We start from the raw sequence: 22,304 nt of genomic DNA, 5'->3' as shown, positions 1-22,304 counted from the left end.
AATAAGCCCTTATGTCCATGTCATCTGTGCCACCTGAGATACCCAGCTACACTAAACCCATTTTTGTGTTTAGCCCTTAATTGCTTTTTTTTCCCCTCATTCCTATCCTTGTTTGTGTCCAAATCTCTCTTACATGTGGTATTTGTACCGGTTGTTCCATACAACTCCCATTCACTCTTCCATATAACCCCAGGTCCCCTTAAAATATTTTCCCTCTCATGTTAAACCTATAAGTCTAGACTCCCCTGCACTTGGAAAAAGACCATTTCACGTCCCTCCTTAGCTACACCCCTTAGAATTTTACAAACATCTATGCGGACTAGAAGGGCCTAATGGCCTGTTTCCATGCTGTAATTGTTATGTTTAGGTCACCTCTCCTCTGCCTGTGCTCCCATGGGGCCTGTCTAATCTCTCCTTGTAACCAAAGGCTGCAATTCCAAGCAACATTCTGGTGAATGGTCTAGTTGCACTCCTTCTAGTGAGACTATTCTTTCTGCAGTGGGGCGAGCACAGCTACACACAATATTCCCAAGCGTGGCCGAAGTAATATTTTATACAGCTGTTCAGAGACATTCTAATCTGCACCAATCAGAGCTCAGTGCAAACTAAACGAAACTGGAGGAACTCACTGGGTCAGGCAGCACCTATGAAAAATTCACCATTCATCCACTGGGTTTTGGGTTGCCCAGGCAGAACATGATAATGGTGCTCCTCAAGTTTGAGTCTTGAGAAAGGGTCGCCGACCACAACATTGCCTGACCATTTCTCTCCATGGGATGATGCCTGACCCACTGAATCCCTCCACCTTATCTTCCATCACTCAAAACGAGAACAAAAATGGGCTCCGCCAAGCAGAGGACAGTTGGTGGAGGGGGACTGAATGGATCAGTGTTCAAAAAGAGAAAAGAGCGTCCCAAGGACTTCCAAAGAGGGAGATGGGGTGGATACTCAACTGCCCAGTCACAGTAAAGACGAGGCACTGGGCTTTCAAAAAGGTGGAGAACGCCTCAGGGATCACCGATGTAGGTGGGAAGAAACTGGATTGTGTGTGGTTGGGATGGGGAGAACAAGACAGTATTAAGATGAGAGAGGATAGAGGAAGGCAAGTCGTAGAAGATACAATACCATAAAAGGCATCAAGATAGCCACAACAGACACATAAAAGACAGGTGGGATGAGTTTAATTTGACATCATGGCTGATGTAGACATGATGGCCCAAAGGGCCTGTTGCACTATTCTGCATTCTTCCAACTATGCCACACATTTCAATAATTGTAAAATGGACATTAATCAAGCAATTCCAATTCAGAAATGGGATGGATATCATCCTTCAAATCCCATGATTCTTTCATGTCTTTTTTTTTTAAATCACAGCTGCCTTGGACAAGGAATCAACTCCAGATTGCAGACTTTTCTGACAGATTAGCCCATTGTATTAGCCCAGACACATACGTTCTAATTCAATCAAGGCCAGTCAGAAAAATTCACACATAACCTGTGAACCAAAACCGATTGTTCCTTATCGGCAATCGGCATTCTTCAGTGTTGGAATTTATGTTGAAAATGTTGTTGCAACATGTATCAATTTCATCCAGTTGTAGTAGCTTGTCTAATCCTGAAAAGATTTATTGGTTTTGTCCAGCACTGCAGTGCTTTGCACCTTTGATGGGATTCTGGAGAAAACTTGAAACTGCAGTGGTCCTTTCAGACAATCCCCCAGCACAACTCCACTCCACTCTGCTCCTGGAGCAGGTAACTGCCAATATCAAACCTTTGCAGTTAAATTAAACCTTAAATTCAATATCATGACCAAATGCATTTGGAAGAACCCAAAATGTGAACTGAGAAACATGAAGGTACATTTTGATACTCAAAGTTCAGATGTAATGTTATACATGACATCACCTACAACTCTGATATTCCTTTTCCTGCTGGCCAGATAGAATATCTGCTTATCAAAAAAACTGTACTCAAGAAAAGATATGTATACAAAAGAGAGAAATTTAAACAAACTGACAGCAATACAAAAAAAATCCGCAATGCAAAGTATTACGGTGGTTAGCGCAATGCCTTTACAGAGCCAGTGATTGGAACCTGGGTTCAAATTCCACATTGTCTATAAGGAGTTTGTACGTTCTCCCAGTGGGTTTTCCCTGGGAGTTCCAGTTTTCTCCCATCGTTAAAAATGTACCAGGGTGTAGGTTAATTGGGTGTAAATTGGACAGCACAAACTAGTAGGTTAATTGGGTGTAAATTGGACAGCATGGACTAGTAGGTTAATTGGGTGTAAATTGGACAGCATGGACTAGTAGGCCAAAATGGCCTGTTACTGTGCTGTATGTCTTTTTTAAAAAGATTAAGAGTCCTTAAATGAGTCTTTGAGTTTGTTGTCGAGGAGTCTGATGGTGGAGGGGGAGCAGCTGGTCCTGAACCTGGTGGTGCGAGTCTTGTGGCACCGAAACCTCTTTCCTGATGACATCAGCGAGAATAGAATGGATCCTTGATGATTACTGCAGCTCTCCGACAGCAGTGATCCATGTAGATTTTCTCAATGGTGCTTAGAGTTTTGCCTGTCGTGTTCCGGGCTGTGTCCACTACCTTTTGCAGGGCTTTCTGCTCAGAGATATTGGTACCTCCATACCAGGCTGTGATGCAGCCTACAGCATACTTTCCACAATACATCTGTTGAAGTTTGCCAAGGTTTTGGATGTCACACCAACCTCAGCAAGCACCTGAGGAAGTGAAGGCACTGACACACTTCCCTCATGATGATATTAGTGTGTTTGGTCCAGGAAAGGTCCTCTGAGATAGCAAGTCCCAGGATTTTAAATTTGCGCCCCCTCTCCACTTCTGATACCCTAGTTGTCATTGGATCATACACCTCTGTTTTTTACCTTCCTCAAGTCCACAATCAGCTCCTTTGATTTGGTGACTGAGTGCGAGGTTACTGCTAGAGCACACCATTCAGCCAATTTTCAAACCTCACTCCTAAATGCTGACTCAATTGCCGCTTTTTATTCAACCCACAACCGTGGTATTGTCAGCAAATTTGTAGATGGTGTTATTGTCATACCAAGGCACATAATGGTGCTCCAGTACTGATGGAGACTGTGGAGATCTTCCTGCCAATCCTCACTGATTGTGGTCTGGAAACAAAACTAAAGCAGGCACACAGTGGAGCAGCCAGTGCATGAGAGGCTCAGTGCAGGGTTGGGTTAGGGTTAGGAATTTGAGGCTTTGGTTCGCGAGGCTTCGGAGAAAGTGCAGGAGTTGAGGCAAGGCAAGGACAGGTTTTTCTAACATTCCTTTTCTATTTCATGAACATTGGGAATGACAGCCAGGGAGAGACATGCAAAGCCAACACTCGCCCTGACAACTTCATCTGGGAGAAGTACATCCAACTGCAGCTGCTTATAAACCGAGCTAGGGAATTGGAGCTTGAGTTGGGTGAATTCTTGATCATTCGGAAGGCTGGAGGGGGGAGGGGAGTCAGGCAGGAGTTTCAGGGACACTGTCACCCCAAGGAGACAGGACAAAGGTAGATGGGTGACAGTGAGGAGAGCAAAATCGAACAGGCATGTAGTGCAGGGTATTCCTGTGGCCATACCCCTCAATAACAAGTAGACTGGATACCGTTGAGGGGGACGACCTACCAGAGACAAGCCATGTCAATCAGGTTTCTGGCACAGAGTCTGTTCCTTTGGCTAAAAAGGGAAGGGAGAAGAGGTGAGCTGTAGTGATATGTGATTCCATAGTTCAGGAATAGATAAGAGCTTCTATGAAAGAGATAGAGAATACAGGATGGTAATGTTGCCTCTCTGGCACTAAATCTCAGGATAATTACCCATGCTAGTGAGGTTACAAATAGAAGGATGATGCAACTTAACATGTGGCTAAAGACATGGCGCAGGGGGGGAGGACTTCAGGTTTCTGGATTCCTGGGCTCTCTCACAGGGAAAGTGAGGCTTGCTCAGATGGGACTGCGCCCCCTCTCCACTTCTGATACCCCAGTTGTCATTGGACCAAACACCTCTGTTTTTTACCTTCCTCAAGTCCACAATCAGCTCCTTTGACACTGAGTGCGAGGTTACTGCTAGAGCACACCATTCAGCCAATTTGCATCTGAACTAGAGGGGAGAGGGGCTAATATCCTCATGGGCTATGTATAGTGCTGCTCTGGCGGGGAGGGGGGGGGGGTTAAAAACTAGATTTGCAGGGGGATGGGAACCACCATGCTAGAGCAGGTAGGGGAGTGGAAGAGGAAAAAGATTATGTGAAGATTACATCTAAAGTCAGAAATCAAAGGATTCTACATGGTGGAAATGTTCTCAGGTACATCTATTTCAATGCAAGACAGACGAGCATAGAGCATGGATTGGCACAATGTGGCCATTAGTGAAATCTCAATGTTCCAGGCTTCTGTTGTTTCAGATGCAATAGAATGGTGGGGAATAGAAAGGTGGGGAATAGAAAGGTGGGAGGAGTGGTATTGCTCGCCAGGGGAAATATTACAGCTGTGCTCAGGCAAGACAGACCATCTACTCATCTACTGAGACTATATGGGTGGAGCTGAGGAACGGGAAAGGTATGACCATAGTCATGGGGTTGTATTATAGACTGCCCAATAGTCAGTGAGAACTATAGGAGCAAATCTGTAGAGAGACAGCTGCAGAAAACATAAGGTTGTGATCAATTTAAACTTTCCTTATATTGACTGGGACTCTCATACTGTAAAAGGGCTGGATGGCTTGGAATTGGTCAAAGTTTTCCAAATCAATGCATAGAGGTACATAGAGAATGCAATACTGGATCTCCTATTAGGGTACAAGACAGGACAGGTGGCAGAAGTATGCACAGAGGAACATTTGGGGTCTAGTAATCACAATGCCATTAGTTTCAATTTAATTATCTTCTTTGGCTTGGCTTCGCGGACGAAGATTTATGGAGGGGGTAAAAAGTCCACGTCAGCTGCAGGCTCGTTTGTGGCTGACAAGTCCGATGCGGGACAGGCAGACACGATTGCAGCGGTTGCAAGGGAAAATTTGTTGGTTGGGGTTGGGTGTTGGGTTTTTCCTCCTTTGCCTTTTGTCAGTGAGGTGGGCTCTGCGGTCTTCTTCAAAGGAGGTTGCTGCCCGCCAAACTGTGAGGCGCCAAGATGCACGGTTTGAGGCGTTATCAGCCCACTGGCGGTGGTCAATGTGGCAGGCACCAAGAGATTTCTTTAGGCAGTCCTTGTACCTTTTCTTTGGTGCACCTCTGTCACGGTGGCCAGTGGAGAGCTCGCCATATAACACGATCTTGGGAAGGCGATGGTCCTCCATTCTGGAGACGTGACCCATCCAGCGCAGCTGGATCTTCAGCAGCGTGGACTCGATGCTGTCGACCTCTGCCATCTCGAGTACTTCGACGTTAGTGGTGTAAGCGCTCCAATGGATGTTGAGGTTGGAGCGGAGACAATGCTGGTGGAAGCGTTCTAGGAGCCGTAGGTGGTGCCGGTAGAGGACCCATGATTCGGAGCCGAACAGGAGTGTGGGTATGACAACGGCTCTGTATACGCTTATCTTTGTGAGGTTTTTCAGTTGGTTGTTTTTCCAGACTCTTTTGTGTAGTCTTCCAAAGGCGCTATTTGCCTTGGCGAGTCTGTTTTCTATCTCATTGTCGATCCTTGCATCTGATGAAATGGTGCAGCCGAGATAGGTAAACTGGTTGACCGTTTTGAGTTTTGTGTGCCCGATGGAGATGTGGGGGGGGCTGGTAGTCATGGTGGGGAGCTGGCTGATGGAGGACCTCAGTTTTCTTCAGGCTGACTTCCAGGCCAAACATTTTGGCAGTTTCCGCAAAGCAGGACGTCAAGCGCTGAAGAGCTGGCTCTGAATGGGCAACTAAAGCGGCATCATCTGCAAAGAGTAGTTCACGGACAAGCTCCCTCAACAGCCCCTAAGGCTAGAGCTGGATGAGGTTCCCGCCCTGGATGAGACATATAAGGCAATCGAACAACTGAAAAGTGGCAAAGCAGCAGGTATGGATGGAATCCCCCAGAAGTCTGGAAGGCTGGCGGCAAAACTCTGCATGCCAAACTGCATGAGTTTTTCAAGCTTTGTTGGGACCAAGGTAAACTGCCTCAGGATCTTCGTGATGCCACCATCATCACCCTGTACAAAAACAAAGGCGAGAAATCAGACTGCTCAAACTACAGGGGAATCACGTTGCTCTCCATTGCAGGCAAAATCTTCGCTAGGATTCTACTAAATAGAATAATACCTAGCGTCGCCGAGAATATTCTCCCAGAATCACAGTGCGGCTTTCGCGCAAACAGAGGAACCACTGACATGGTCAGACAGCTCCAAGAAAAGTGCAGAGAACAAAACAAAGGACTCTACATCACCTTTGTTGACCTCACCAAAGCCTTCGACACCGTGAGCAGGAAAGGGCTTTGGCAAATACTAGAGCGCATCGGATGTCCCCCAAAGTTCCTCAACATGATTATCCAACTGCACGAAAACCAACAAGGTCGGGTCAGATACAGCAATGAGCTCTCTGAACCCTTCTCCATTAACAATGGCGTGAAGCAAGGCTGTGTTCTCGCACCAACCCTCTTTTCAATCTTCTTCAGCATGATGCTGAACCAAGCCATGAAAGACCCCAACAATGAAGACGCTGTTTACATCCGGTACCGCACGGATGGCAGTCTCTTCAATCTGAGGCGCCTGCAAGCTCACACCAAGATACAAGAGAAACTTGTCCGTGAATTTAATTATATATGTACAAGAATAGGTCTGGTCCTCGGGTTGAGATTCTAAACTGGAGAAAGGTCAATTTTGATGAAATGAGAAAGGATCAAGAAAGCATCGATTGGGACGAGTTATGTTCTGGCAAGGGTGTGTTCTGTAAGTGGAGGACGTTCAAAAGGCAAAATTGTAAGAGCACAGAGTTTGTATGTTCATGTCAGGATTAAAGGCAAAATTAACTGCGTAGAGAACCTTAGTTTTTGAGGGATATTGCAAATCTGGTTAGGAAGAAGAGAGAGGTGTACAGCAGGTATAGGTAATTAAGAAGCAACTTGCGAAGTATTATAATGCAAGAAAAAACCCAAGGAGGAAATCAGGAGGGCCAAAAGAAGACACAAGGTTACTTTGACAGACAACGTGAAGGAAAATCCTATCGGCTTCTACAGATATGTTAAGAGCCAAAGGAAAGTATGGGACAAAATTAGTCCCCTTGAAGATGAGAGAGGTCGACTATGTATAGAGCCAGAAGAGATGTTGATCTTAAATGGGTTTTTTTGCATCAGTCTTTACTCAGGAAACTAGCACAGTGAACTAAGGAAGTAAAGAAAACAAATAGCGAGGTCATGGACCCCATACAGATTAAGGATGAGGAGGTGCTTGCTGTCTTAAAGTAAATAAGTGTAGATAAATCACCAGAGCCTGACAAGATATTCCCCCTAAACTTTTCCCCTTTCACCCTGAACCCGTGTCCTGATTGAGGGAGGCTACTGTGGAAATTTCAGGGTCCCTGGCAGAAATATTTAAAATGTCCTTAGCCACGGGTGAGGTGCCAGAGGATTGGAGGGTAGCTTCTGTTATTTTGTTGTTTAAAAAGCTCCAAAAGTAACCCAGACAAATTATAGGCTGGCAAGCTGGATGCCAGTAGTAGCTAAATTTTTGGGAGGTGTCCTAAGAGAAGTATTTGGATAGCCAGGGATGGATTAGCGATGGTCATGTTTAACCAACGAGCTTTGCGAGGAAGTTACCAGGAAAGTTGATGAAGGAAAAGCTGTGAATTTTGTCTATGTAGACTTTGGTGAAGATTCTGACAAGTTCCCGCATGGGAGGTTGATCAGGAAGGTTCATACGCTTCATGGTGAGGTTGTAAACTGGATTCGACATTGGCTATATGGGAGAAGCCAAAGAGTGGTAGTGGATAATTGCTTTTCAGACTGGAGACCTGTGACCACTGGTGTGCCACAGGGATCAGTGCTGGGTCCATTGTTGTTTGTTGTCTATATCAATGATCTGGATGATAATGTGGTAAATTGGAGCAGCAAGTTTGCAGGTGACACGAAGACTGGGGGTGTTGTGGACAGCAAAAAAGGTTTTCAAAGCTTGCAGAGGGATCAGGACCAGCAGGAAAAATGGGATGAACAATGGCAGATGGAACTTAATGCAGACAAGTGTGAGGTGTTGCATTTTGGAAGGACAAACCAAGGTAGAACATACCCAGTAAACTGTAGGGCACTAAGGAGCCCGGTAGAACAGAGGGATCTGGGAATACAGATGCACAATTCCTTGAAAGTGGCATCACAGTTGGATAGGGTTGTAAAGAGAACTTCTGGTATATTGGTTTTCACAAATCAAAGTATTGACTATAGGAGTTGGAATGTTATGGTGAAGTTGTACAAGACATTGGTGAGGCCATATTTGGAGTATTGTGTGCAGTTTTGGTCACCTAACTACAGGAAGGATATTAGTAAGATTAAAAGAGCGCAGAGGAGATTTACTAGGATGTTTCTGCGACTTCAGGAATTGAGTTACAGGGAAAGGTTAAACAGGTTAGAACTTTATTCCCTGGAGCATAGAAGAATGAGGGGAGATTTAAAAGAGGTTTACAAAATTTTGAGGGGAATAGAATAGTACATTAAAATAGGCTTTTTCCTCTGAGGGTAGGTGAGATAAAAACCAAAGGACAAAGGTTAAGGGTAAAAGGAGAAAGGTTTAGGGGGAAATTCTTCATACAGAGCATAGTGGAAGTGTGGAACAAGCTGCCAGCTGCAGTGGTGAATGTGGGCTCAATTTTCACTCTTCAAAAGAATTTGAACAGGTCCATGGATGGCTATGGACTGGGTGCAGGTCAGTTCACTACAGACTAGAAGGACCAAAGGGCCTGTTGTCTGCACTGTAATGTTCTATGGTTCTAAATCCAGGATCCATTTACACAGTCGGTGTTGCGACCCAGGTCTTGGTGTTTGCTGATAAATTTTAATCAAAAATTCTACATTGTGACATTCAGATGTATCAACTACTGCCTCAACCCAAAATGCACATTGTAACTGAGGTCCACTATTGATTTTCCCTGTATAAACTGCATTCCGATCGGGGTTATTTTGCTAACCACAAGACCACAGATTGTTGTCTACAAGTTCACTTTAAGCTTCTTACAGAAATCTCAAAACTAAGTAATTGCAGGTGCATTACTAAATCAAGAAAGATTTAAAAATTTAGGATTTTGCATATTGAACATAGTCCAGCCATCTCAGATTCAATGCTGATTGAAGTTAACGATAAAGTATGGGAAATTGTACATCTCAAGAATCCCCTTAAATGTGCTACAGCACTTCAGGGCTGGAAGATACCCCCAAATCTTTTCAGGGTAGACAAGCTTCCAAGATCTTATGAAATGCAAAAATGTTGTCACATTTCCTGCAGCAAAACATGCCAACCTCATTTTTCAACATGTTTCATCTCTGCAAATTAACAAGTTTGCAAAGAAAGCATGCTACCAACCGACAGGTAGATGGAACAAACTGCTAGAAGAGATAGTCAAGGCAGGTACAATCACAGCATTAAAAAAAAATTGGAATAGAGGAGTGTGATGCAAATACCGTAAAACAGGATAAATAGACATCTCAGTCAGCACGGAGGAATCAGTCCAAAGGGGCAGTTTCCATGTTAGACAATGCTATGATGTTCAGTCTTCAAATTTAACATCTGACCGTAAATATACACAAGCCTAAACAGTGTTTCTCCAGACCATGGTTCACACACATACGCACAATGCATTTCTCACTCAGTTTGATGACTATTTATCTCAGCTATAATCACATACATCTTCATTGTTAGGGTCTTTCATGGCTTGGTTCAGCATCATGCTGAAGAAGATTGAAAAGAGGGTTGGTGCGAGAACACAGCCTTGCTTCACGCCATTGTTAATGGAGAAGGGTTCAGAGAGCTCATTGCTGTATCTGACCCGACCTTGTTGGTTTTCGTGCAGTTGGATAATCATGTTGAGGAACTTTGGGGGACATCCGATGCGCTCTAGTATTTGCCAAAGCCCTTTCCTGCTCACGGTGTCGAAGGCTTTGGTGAGGTCAACAAAGGTGATGTAGAGTCCTTTGTTTTGTTCTCTACACTTTTCTTGGAGCTGTCTGAGGGCAAAGACCATGTCAGTGGTTCCTCTGTTAGCGCGAAAGCCGCACTGTGATTCTGGGAGAATATTCTCAGCGACACTAGGTATTATTCTATTTAGTAGAATCCTAGCGAAGATTTTGCCTGCAATGGAGAGCAACGTGATTCCCCTGTAGTTTGAGCAGTCTGATTTCTCGCCTTTGTTTTTGTACAGGGTGATGATGGTGGCATCACGAAGATCCTGAGGCAGTTTACCTTGGTCCCAACAAAGCTTGAAAAACTCATGCAGTTTGGCATGCAGAGTTTTGCCGCCAGCCTTCCAGACTTCTGGGGGGATTCCATCCATACCTGCTGCTTTGCCACTTTTCAGTTGTTCGATTGCCTTATATGTCTCATCCAGGGTGGGAACCTCATCCAGCTCTAGCCTTAGGGGCTGTTGAGGGAGCTGGAGCAGGGCGGAATCTTCGACTGAGCGGTTGGTACTGAAAAGAGATTGGAAGTGTTCTGACCATCGGTTGAGGATGGAGATCTTGTCGCTGAGGAGGACTTTGCCGTCTGAGCTGCGCAGCGGGCTTTGGACTTGGGGTGAGGGGCCGTACACAGCCTTTAGAGCCTCGTAGAAACCCCTGAAGTCGCCAATGTCCGCGCTGAGCTGTGTTCGTTTGGCGAGGCTAGTCCACCACTCATTTTGGATCTCCCGGAGTTTGCGCTGAAGATGGCTGCATGCGCGACGGAAGGCTTGTTTCTTCTCTGGACAGGACGGCTTTGTAAGGTGAGCCTGGTGGGCAGCTCGCTTCTTTGCCAGCATCTTTGCCGCACGGATGGCAGTCTCTTCAATCTGAGGCGCCTGCAAGCTCACACCAAGACACAAGAGAAACTTGTCCGTGAACTACTCTTTGCAGATGATGCCGCTTTAGTTGCCCATTCAGAGCCAGCTCTTCAGCGCTTGACGTCCTGCTTTGCGGAAACTGCCAAAATGTTTGGCCTGGAAGTCAGCCTGAAGAAAACTGAGGTCGTCCATCAGCCAGCTCCCCACCATGACTACCAGCCCCCCCACATCTCCATCGGGCACACAAAACTCAAAACGGTCAACCAGTTTACCTATCTCGGCTGCACCATTTCATCAGATGCAAGGATCGACAATGAGATAGACAACAGACTCGCCAAGGCAAATAGCGCCTTTGGAAGACTACACAAAAGAGTCTGGAAAAACAACCAACTGAAAAACCTCACAAAGATAAGCGTATACAGAGCCGTTGTCATACCCACACTCCTGTTCGGCTCCGAATCATGGGTCCTCTACCGGCACCACCTACGGCTCCTAGAACGCTTCCACCAGCGTTGTCTCCGCTCCATCCTCAACATCCATTGGAGCGCTCACACCCCTAACGTCGAGGTACTCGAGATGGCAGAGGTCGACAGCATCGAGTCCACGCTGCTGAAGATCCAGCTGCGCTGGATGGGTCACGTCTCCAGAATGGAGGACCATCGCCTTCCCAAGATCGTATTATATGGCGAGCTCTCCACTGGCCACCGTGACAGAGGTGCACCAAAGAAAAGGTACAAGGACTGCCTAAAGAAATCTCTTGGTGCCTGCCACATTGACCACCGCCAGTGGGCTGAAAACGCCTCAAACCGTGCATCTTGGCGCCTCACAGTCTGGCGGGCAGCAGCCTCCTTTGAAGAAGACCGCAGAGCCCACCTCACTGACAAAAGGCAAAGGAGGAAAAACCCAACACCCAACCCCAACCAACCAATTTTCCCTTGCAACCGCTGCAATCGTGTCTGCCTGTCCCGCATCGGACTGGTCAGCCACAAACGAGCCTGCAGCTGACGTGGACTTTTTACCCCCTCCATAAATCTTCGTCCGCGAAGCCAAGCCAAAGAATCACATACATACATAAAAATAAAAGAAATATGTCTATGTGGCGTTGTGATCTGGCCGGCACAATACGCATTATTAAACAGCAGCATAACTCACTAATTCGACCCCTATCTCAGCAAACTGACGCGGTTGGAAGCTGCGGCAGTACAAGACAAGCAGCGCGAAAATAGCGCTGGCCAAGCTGCCCACCTAACAGAGCAACACCAGACTGGGGACGAAGGGTACTCATAAGCAAGAATGTTCCCACGGGTGGGAATCCCATTTTTGTTATTCATGCGGCTGATGTCAGCCAATCAACCAAACGGTGGGAACTCCAACTGTATAAAAGGAGCATTTCTAGCCTCAATAAAGTCCGAGCTTAACCTCCCACACTGCGAGTGTGTGTGTTTCTTCGTAGCAGACGACTACATATAATTTTTTTTTGGTCATACAGCACAGTAATAGACCCTTTCGGCACATGAACCCAGCCTCCCGATTGATCTACGACCCCCCCCCCCTCCCCCAATATGTTTTTGAAGGTGGGAAGAAACTGGACCACCCGGAGGAAACTACACAGACATGGGATGACTGACAGCGTCGAAATCAAGTCCCAATCACTGGTCTGTAACAGCACTGCGGTAACCACTGCCGCCTCTGGAATAACTTACTCCATGTTCATTTATGTGTGGCAATGCTTACAGGATGCAGTTCATCCATCTCACAGCCTACGAGAAGCATTTCCCAGCCTGGCAGTCCTGATTCTGATTCTCCTATACTTCTTACCTGATAGCAGTGAGTCAAAGATTCCCTTTATGTTCAGATTCATCCCTGATATGCAGCCAAAATTTAATTGCACTGATAGGCAATAGTCCAGATGCAGACTCAACAGGTCCCTACACAATTGCCATTAGATCCTCATTCCCCTTTTTCCAAATGCTCTCATAATAAAGGCTAACATACTCTTTCTTCTCTTAGTTCATGTTGCAAGAGTACAACTTGCACACCAGGATCCCTTTGAACGTCAGTAGGACCCTGTTTCTCACCAATTCTGTCCTGCAGAGACAAACTACACATTTTCTCATGGAATTCCATCTGCCACATTCTTGCCCACTCACACAACTAACAAGAATGCAGCCTGCTGTAAAGTGAACATTGGTCCATTACAGAAACAGCTTTTCACTTAAACCTTAATAGTGAATTTCACTTAACAATTAATAGTGAATGAAAGCAAATAGGAACAAATGTTAGAAAATAAACAAGGTGAATGTAAAATTTTCAGAAATTTAATAAAATTAAAAGGATGAAGATGCTCCAATTCCTCCACTTCCAGGACATTATTTGACATAAAAACAGCAAGAATCTGATGGTATTTGTCAGGAGTTTGTAAGTTCTCCAGGTTTCTTCCCACCCTTCAAAACGTACAGGGCTTGTAGGTCAACTGGGTATATTTGAGCAGCACAGACTTGTGGGCCAGAATGGCCTCTTACCGCGCTGCAGATCTAATTTTTTTTTTAATTGACATGTTACAATAATCGCAAGATCTTTTGAAATAAGGAGTACTACAAACAAAATAGCCATCAAGAAAAAAATTTACAAAAATATCTTTAATAAAGTGTGAGAAGAAAACCAGTTTGATGACTATTTATCTCAGCTATAAATATACCATCTCACCAGAACCCAAAACCAGAAATAGCAAAATAAAATGACATTCTCGACCACAAGATTCCCTGAACAAATTTATGCAAAAAAATGTTTTATTTTAGTTAAAAAAGGCATCTATGAAAATAAGTTTAGAAACTTAACTTGTAAATTCAAGGTACAAAACATAAACTGGGAAGAAATGCATTACAGGTAGTCCCATCTTACAACCATAATTGAAACCGCCGGATCGGTTGTATCTCAAAATGGATGCAAGCCAACATTTTGCCTGCGCGTGTGGAGTACCAAAGTTTTAAAGCAATCTTTTTTAAAATCAAATGTTGTATATGTCAAACTATAACAGGGATACCAGCCATGTAAAAGCCAAAATGTGCATACTTACTTTGTTAGTCAATGTCCCAGGGTCCATAGGCTAGGCGTGGCCATCTTGATTCCTGTGCGAATGCGCGAGCTTTCGGTTGGCACATATTGGAGTTCAGTTGGCTCATGCACGAGAGTTAAGCGCCCTGATAATATTGAATTCATGCCCTTAACTCTCGTGTATGCGCCAACCAAAGACTCGCGCATACTAAGAGGAATCAAGATGGCTGCACCAAGCCTATGAACACTGAGACACCGAGTAACAAAGTAAGTACGCACATTTTGACTCTTACATGCCCTATATCCCTGTTATAGTTCGTTAAATACAACATAAATTGCATAAATTTTATATTTTTTTCTTAATTTTTTTTTACATTGTGTGGATGGACATAAGTCACAAGTTGGGGAGTACCTGTATACCTGTTCTTTGTGCAATGGGGTCCTCAATGTGTTCACACGTGCGCACCTACACATCAAGGTGAACTGGATGCTATCAAGGAGGATTTGATTTCTTTATCCATCCTGAAAATGTTAAACAACATTTCAAAAACACAAATGCACACTCCCGTGGTGAGAACTGAATTTACCTGATATCTACTGTAATACATTTCCTGAAGTTAATTCTAATTTGGCAAGCTTCCTCAAAGCTATGGTTTCTGGCTTGTTCATTCTGAATAATTCACAGCTGGCTGAAGTACTTCAGACATTTTCAAAAGCTTTCAAAACATTGGTGACTAGAAGTAATTTACTTCACATTGAAGAGGAAAGCAAGTCTAAGCGTTAAGTAGAATGCCAACTCAGTCTCATTAGTCCAATCCACAATAGTATCCTGGAATATTTACATTTATTTGAAAGAAACTGACACTTCATAACATCCATCAAACTTATTTGATCAATAAGTACAGAAATATATCAAGGATATTCAGCTCAGGAGTCCCAGAAAAAACAGGAACCGGAGATTGAACAAATGTCTAATTTGTAAATACCTAAAAAAAATGAGTTTTGGGTAAGTTAAATTTTACAACCAATTGTTCGAAAGATGCAAAATTATTGTTGATAAAAAGGTCTTTAAAGCATTTACTACCCACTCTGTGCCAGTCGTGAAAGGAGAGTCCTGCAAAGAAGGTTGAAAAAGGTGATTGGATATAATAGGGCTAGCAAGAGAAAAACTCTGAAATCCAAAAAACCTTCGAAGTTAGTGGTTCTCAACCTTTTTCTTTCCACTCACACACTAGTTTAAATAATCCCTATGCCATAAGTGCTCTGTGATTAGTAAGGGATTGCTTAAGGTGGTATGTGGGTGGATAGAAAAAGTTTGAGAACCACTATTTTAATCATACCTCATTGACTCGTTATGTGCACAGTTTCACCACTCCAAAGGAAATAGGCCAATGACAATTTTTCTCAAGCCAAATATTTCAGTAACTATTGGGCTGGAGCAGTGATTCTCATCCTTCCCTTCCCACTCACATACCACCTTAAGCAATCCCTTACTAATTTGGACATTCGGACCAAGCATGAACAACTTGGCCCTATAGAATGAAGTTTCCCTTAAACTGCCAACCTACTGGACCACACGACGCCTGGTCTGGTTCAAGCAAGTAGAGGCCCAGTTCCAGATCAGGCAAATTGTCTCAGATGCCACCAGGTATTATTACTTGGTGGGCGCCCTCGACTAGGTGGCAGCGGGCCGCGTTATTGACTTTCTGCACTAGCCCCCAGTGACAGACAGGTACAAGGTACTCAAGGTCCTGTTTATCCACACATTTGGCCTCTCCCGCCATGAACGAGCCATGCGGTTACTGCACACAGACGGTCTGGGTGACAGCAGGCTATCAGCCCTGATGAGCGACGTGCTAGCGCTGGCAGTCGGCCATTAGCCTTGCCTTCTTTTTGAACAGATCTTCTTGGACCAAATGCCAGATGACATCCGCCTCCTGCTAGCAGATGAAGACTTCAGAGACCCGTGCAGGGTGGAATCACGTGCAGGTGTAATGTGGCACACTAAACAAAATGGTGGAACCACCAGCGAAATTAGTGTTGCGTCATGGCCGAAAGACTAGCCCTCCCACACCCCAGCAGCGAAGCCCATAGCACCCACACAAATGGGCGACACCACTTCTGAGTCTTGGTGTTTTTAATCATCAAAGGTGGGGTTCCGGAGCCCACCACTGCCATGCTCATTCCAGGGAAACGCCAGGACTAGCCATCGCTGATGGATACGGTGGGTGGTCACCGTGATAGCCTTCTCTAAGTTTGGGACAAACTTAGGATGTAGATTCCTAGTGGACACGGGGGTGGAAATCAGCATCCTACCCCACTCGAGCCACGATACCTGAATTAGATGAACAGGACCAGAACTTGCGACAGCCAACAGCAGCACCATCTGCAACTATGGCACAAGAACCATCCCCTTACAGTTCGGATCCAGCCGCTTTACATGGACATTTACGCTGGCCACAGTATCATAGCCACTATTGGATGCAGACTTGCTCTGCGTGCACTGCCTGTTAGTGGATTTGAAGGGATGACGATTGGTCGATGCGAGGATGCTCCAGACTTTCTCCCTCGGTGAGACCGGATTTCCTTAATAGACCCCAAACATGATGTGATGCACCACATCCCCAAATAGGGACTTCCCCTTCATGCCCAGACTCTCAGGCCACTGCCTGACAAGCTTCGCCTCATAAAAGAAGAATTCAAAAAAATGGAGGAGATGGGGATCGTGCACCATGGAGCTGTTCCTCTGCCGGCAAAAGTTGAAGACATCTACCAATTTGCCAGGCCCAGCACTGTTAAAGGCCTGCAGGAATTTGTTGAGATGGTTAACTTTTACCACCGTTTCCTGCCTTCAGTAGCCCGGATCACGCGGCCCCTTTTCACCTGGACAGAGGAGGCAAAGGCAGCTTTCGAAACACCATGGTCCGGATCATCATCCCCACTGCCCTCACTGTGGATGCCTCCAACACTAAAGTTGGCATCATGCTTGAGCAGCTCATCAAAGGCCGGTGGAAGCCACTTGCTTTCTTCAGCTGGCAAAAACGACCCCCGGAACACAAGTTCAGCGCTTTCTACAGGGAGCTGCTGGCCTTGTACCTTGACATTCGGCACTTCAGCTATTTCCTGGAAGGGAGGGAGTTCAGTGTCTTCACAGACCACAAGCCCCTCACTTTCATATCTGCCAAAGTATCAGACCCGTGGCAGCCAGCCAACAATACCACCTGTCATACATCTCGGAGTTTACCACCATGATCAAGCACATCTCCATGGAAGAGCAAGGTGGTGCCCAATGCACTGTCACGCACCTCCATCAAATCAGTGCACTCTCTGTCTCCAGGGGTGGATTATGCGGCATTAGCTAATACGCAATGACTGCACAGCAAAATGTCGGTGTACTGAACCACAGTCTCAGGACTCCACCTTGGACATACCCATTGGGCCTGAAGGTAACAAGCTCCTTTGCAACATGTCCACTCGGCCCATTGTCCCATCTGCTTGGAGGCACTGAGTTTTCAACGCTTTACACGGTTTAGCCCACCCTTCCATCCGGACGACCATCCAGCTGATTGCAGATAGCTTCATGTGGCACAGCCTATGCAAGCACTGAGCCAGAACATGCACACACTGTGAAAAGAAAATCCAGATGCACATGAAGGCCCCAATGCAACCCTTCCAACATCATCGGTCCACTGCCAGTTTTGAGAGGAGGAAAATACCTGTTCACCATACTGGAAAGGTTCATGAGGTGGCTGGAAGCTGTCCCGATTGCTGACACGGCCACAGAAGCATGCGCCAGAGCCCTGATTAACAACTGGGTGGCACAGTTTGGACTCACAGCTCATGTCACTTTTGGACAGGGGTGCGCAGTTCACACCGGCTTTGTGATCTGCACTGACACAACTCCTCGGAACCCAGCTCCACCGAACAATTGCTTACCACCCACAGTTCAAAGGCCTGGTAGAATGTTTCCACAGGCACTTAAGGTCAGCCCTGATGGCAGGTGTCCAAGGGCCAGACTGAATGGACAAACTCCCTTAAGTGCTATTTGATATTCACACAGCACCCAAGAAGGACCTAGCTGCATTACTGGCCGATCTGGTTTACAGTGCCCAGTGAGTTTGTGTGAGCAGCCTGTGGCCAGGAGGACACACCTACGGCAGTCCTAACTAAACTCTGAGAGTGGCTTGGAACTCTTGCCCCAGTACCAACGTCCCACCATGGAACAACACCCTCTTTTGTGCCAAAGGACCTACAACAGAGCGACTACATTTTTGTTCACTGAGTGGTGTGCTGACCACCTCTGCAGCGACCATATGAAGGATTCTACAAGGTGGCAGTCTTGACATCGGCAGTCGTGAAGACTTTTACCATTGACTATCTCTAAACCTTGGATGGCTAGTTGCAGTTCCATCCCCACGACGACAAGACAGGCCACCTAAAAGAACTGACAGCTGTAGACTTCGCACTTCCTATCGCTGGTTCTTTTGGGGGTGGGGAGGGTCACGTGGTGGCTTGCCCATGCCACAAGCGAACCAGCTCCAGCAGTCACAGGTGAGTCCGAAGCCAGTGGTGACTGGAATGGCTCCGAGTGTAAGGCAGATCTTGACCTGAAAGCCGACGTCACTTCCACCCCACAAAGAGCAGGGGTTGCTGGGAGAGGGTTCTTAAGCTTGCGTTGATTCATACAGTAAACTTCAACCGGACCCTGCTTGATTCAGTGCGTTGTTTTCACTCACTGCAATCAGTGCATCCACAGTATAATTTTAGTCACTTTTAAAACATTAATTGTGCCACCGAAAGAAAATTGCCATTACAAATATCAAGGACCAGATTATGTACACTAGATAGCAAACCACTTAAAAAAGAGCATTAATACATCCTTTACTGTATCAAATCTTGTTCGGGGTTATTTATTCAAGGAGAGTGGGAGGGTTTAACCACAAACAATGAATGCAAATCCAAAGAAACTTTGGAACAGAATACCAATATTACCTCCAAATAAACAAGTTGTGTAGTCAGGGATCAACAATATAGATTTTGAAGTCAACCTTGACTCACCATTACAATTGACAACCTTTGTGAACATGGCAAAGACTTTTGCCAGCACCTCTCAAATTTGCAGACCAGTAAAGTTCAATATGGCAACTGCTACTGGCCAAATACCATAAATCGTACCCAACCTATCAAAAAATTAACTTTAGAGACTTAAAGGGCAACAAGAAAAGTGGTCAGTCTATGCCAGTGGTTTTCAACCTTTTTCTTTTCGTTCATATCCCACTTTAAGTAATCCCTATGCCATCAGTCCCCTATGATTAGTAAGGAATTGCTTAAGGTGGGAAGGGAAGGTTGAGAATCGCTGCTCTAGACCCAAGTTACTGAAATATATGGCTTGAAAAAAATTGTCATTGTTCCATTTCCTTTGGAGTGGTGAAACAGTGCACATAACAAGTCAATTAGATACAATTAAAGTAGTGGTTTTCGAACTTTTCTTTTCCACTCACATATGACCTTGGGCAATCCCTTACTAATCACAAAGCACTTATGGCATAGGGATTATTAAGTGGTATGTGGGTGGAAATAAAAAGTTTGAAAACCACTGGTCTACAGTGACATGAAAAATGATAGTGTAATGCACTACTGAGTACAAATGTTGGGACTTGCTGGAGTGCTGTTGGAATATTGCATGCAGTTCTGGCAGAAGAAAGGTCATTAATTTGGAAAAGGTGCAAAAGAGATTTACTAGGCTTTTACAGGGAGTGGAGGGCTTGAGAGATGGGGAAAGGCAAGATATTTTCTCCCAGAAGCATTGGAGGCCAAGGACTGACCTTAGAGGTTTATAAAATCAGGAGGGGCATGGATAGGTGAATGTTCAGTTTCTCCACATCCCCCCCCCCCCCACCCGCCCCCACCGAGGGCAGACAATTTAAGAACTGGAGGGCGTGGTTTGAACGTGAGAGGGGAGAGATTTAAGTGGAACTGAGGGGCAGCGTTTTCCACTCCGAGCTGCCCGTATCCCTAACAAGCTGCCAGAGGAAGCTACACAATTACAATGTGCAGAAGGCATTTGGTCATGTACAGGATAGGAATTAGTAAATGCTTGGAAGAATCAGGCCTTGGTTTCAGATTCACCCAGAAATTTATCATCCATTTAAAGAGTAAAGAACCAACATAAAAGGAACAGTTTAACAGAATTTATGCCACCTCTGTACTAAAAACATCAGATAGAGCTCCAAAAGGACAAACTCAAAGTTCTGTTAGTAGGTATGGAAAGAAGTCCCAAAGGCCAGTAGGAGTTCCATACGTGATAAATGAGGACGGAAAATCAAGGAGTCTCAAACACCAGAAGCACCAAGCGAGTTTGTAACAAGGAACAGAAGCATCCAGAAGCTAAGAAACATCCAAGATTCAAGAGGAACAGCAACACTTTCCAACATCTTGCACGTGAGTGGCACTGTGAACGAGGAGGAGCGGGAGAGGTTGGTACTTGTTTAACTCTTGTTGGGGATTGTGTGAATGAGAGGAGTATTTAAAAGGCAAAGGAAGAGGTAGGTGTCTGTTTAAATATCTCCATTAGCTAATTAGTTATAGCCAATAAAAGGAAGGGCAGCTCAAGTGGAGCAGCTAATGTGTGAGCACTTTAATGCAGGAGTGGGAAACTGAGGCTTTGGCTAGCAGAGGTTGAGGCAAGGCAAGGTCAGGGGTTTCAAACTCCTTCCTCTTTAATAGACAGCGGGAATGGCAGCTAGGGCAAGGACATGCTCCTCTTGCAGAAGATAGATAGGAAAGCCAACAATATCTTCATCTGCAAGATGTGCATCCAGCTGCAGCTCCTTACAGCCCGTGTTAGGGAATTGGAGTTGGATAAACTCTGGATCATTCGGTAGGCTGAAGGGGTGATAGGAGTTATAGGGATGTAATCACACCTAGGAATCAGGAGAGGAAAAGGGAATAGGCAAGCAGTGCAGGGTACTCCTATGGCCATTCCCCTCAGCAACAATTACAGCATACCCCATTGAATACTGCTGGGGGGATGACTTATCTGGGCCAGGCAGCAGCCAGACCAATGGCTCTGTGGTTGGCTCTGAGCCTCTGAAGGGAAGGGTGAAGTCAGGTAGAGTGATAGTCATAGGGGACTCAATAGTCAACTGAACAGGTAGGAGATTGTGTGGCTGCAAGAGAAATTCCAGGATACTGTGTTGCCACTCAGGTGCTTGAGTCCAGGATGTCTCTGACTGGATGATTCTTAAAGGGAAGAAAGAGCAGCTAGAGGTTGTGGTACATATTGGTACCAATGTCATAGGCCAGAGTGGGGTAGAGGTCCCGTAAAATAAGTTTAGTGAGTTATGAAAAAGGCTGAAGAACAAGTCCTCCAAGTTGGTAACTTCTGGATCACTCCCGGTGCCATGAGCTGGGGAAGGCCAGAACAGGAAAATAGTACAGACAAATGAGTGGCTGAAGAGATGGTGCAGGGGAAGGGTTTCAAGTTTTTGGGTCATTGAAACCTGTTCTGGGAAAGGGATAATGTGTACAAATAGGCCAGGTTGTACTTGAATGAGAGGGGAACAGATACCCTGGCAGGGAAGTTTGCTAATACGGTTGAAACTAGATTCTCAAGGGGGTGGGAACCAGTGAAGAGGCAGAGGATGAGGCAATTGGCACACAAGTAGGGACAGCTGGTAGGGAGTTAGTGTGGAAGAACAGGCAGATATGGCAAAATTGCCATCATGGGATAAAGTAACAAATACAGAACTGGAGGTTTAAATGTACGCAGCATAAAAAAATAAAGTGGATGGCCTTGAGGTACAGCTACAGATTGGCAGGTATGATGTGGTGGCCATCAAAGAGTCATGGCTAAAGGATGGATGTCCTCGGGACCTGAATGTATATCAAAAGGACAGGCAGGTAAGCAGAGGGGGTGGTATGGCTCTGTTGGTAAAGAATAATGTTACCTCTTTAGAAAGAGGTGACATAGGATCAGAAGATACAGAATCAATGTGGGTTGAATGAAGTAATGGCAAAGTGTAAAAAGACGCTGTTGGCAGTTATATATAGACCTCCCAACAGTAGCAGGGATGTGGACAGCAAATTACAACAGCAAATAGGAAAGGTGTGTATACGGGCCATATTATGGTGATCATAGGGGATTTTAATATGCAAATGGTTGGGAAAACAATGTTGGCACTGGATCTCAAGAGAGGGAATTTGTAGAAGACCTACGAGATAGCTTTTTAGAGCAGCTTGTTGATGACCTTACTGAGGACAATCGACTGCACTGGTGGTATGTGAGGGGAGGGAA

At 45.4% G+C, this 22,304-nt stretch overlaps 1 protein-coding gene across 9 annotated transcripts in view; it reads right to left on the bottom strand.

The window, feature by feature from the left end:
• LOC138740698 (fibronectin type-III domain-containing protein 3A-like) overlaps positions 1-22,304 on the bottom strand; it is a 137,143-nt gene that overhangs the window by 110,957 nt on the left and 3,882 nt on the right. Inside the window, exon 2 of one of the 9 annotated variants that reach the window (XM_069893731.1) lies at positions 14,421-14,530. The exons of 7 other annotated variants lie outside the window; for them this stretch is intronic. The gene's annotated coding sequence lies outside the window, so the exon portion shown is untranslated. The remainder of the gene's footprint in view (positions 1-14,420; positions 14,531-22,304) is intronic. One more of the 9 variants, XM_069893732.1, reaches the window with a different exon arrangement.

Source organism: Narcine bancroftii, chromosome 8 (genome assembly GCF_036971445.1).
Source record: "Narcine bancroftii isolate sNarBan1 chromosome 8, sNarBan1.hap1, whole genome shotgun sequence".
NCBI lineage: Eukaryota > Metazoa > Chordata > Chondrichthyes > Torpediniformes > Narcinidae > Narcine > Narcine bancroftii.
Note: the sequence above shows the minus strand (reverse complement) of the source record. Positions and strands in the feature narration are given on the sequence as shown.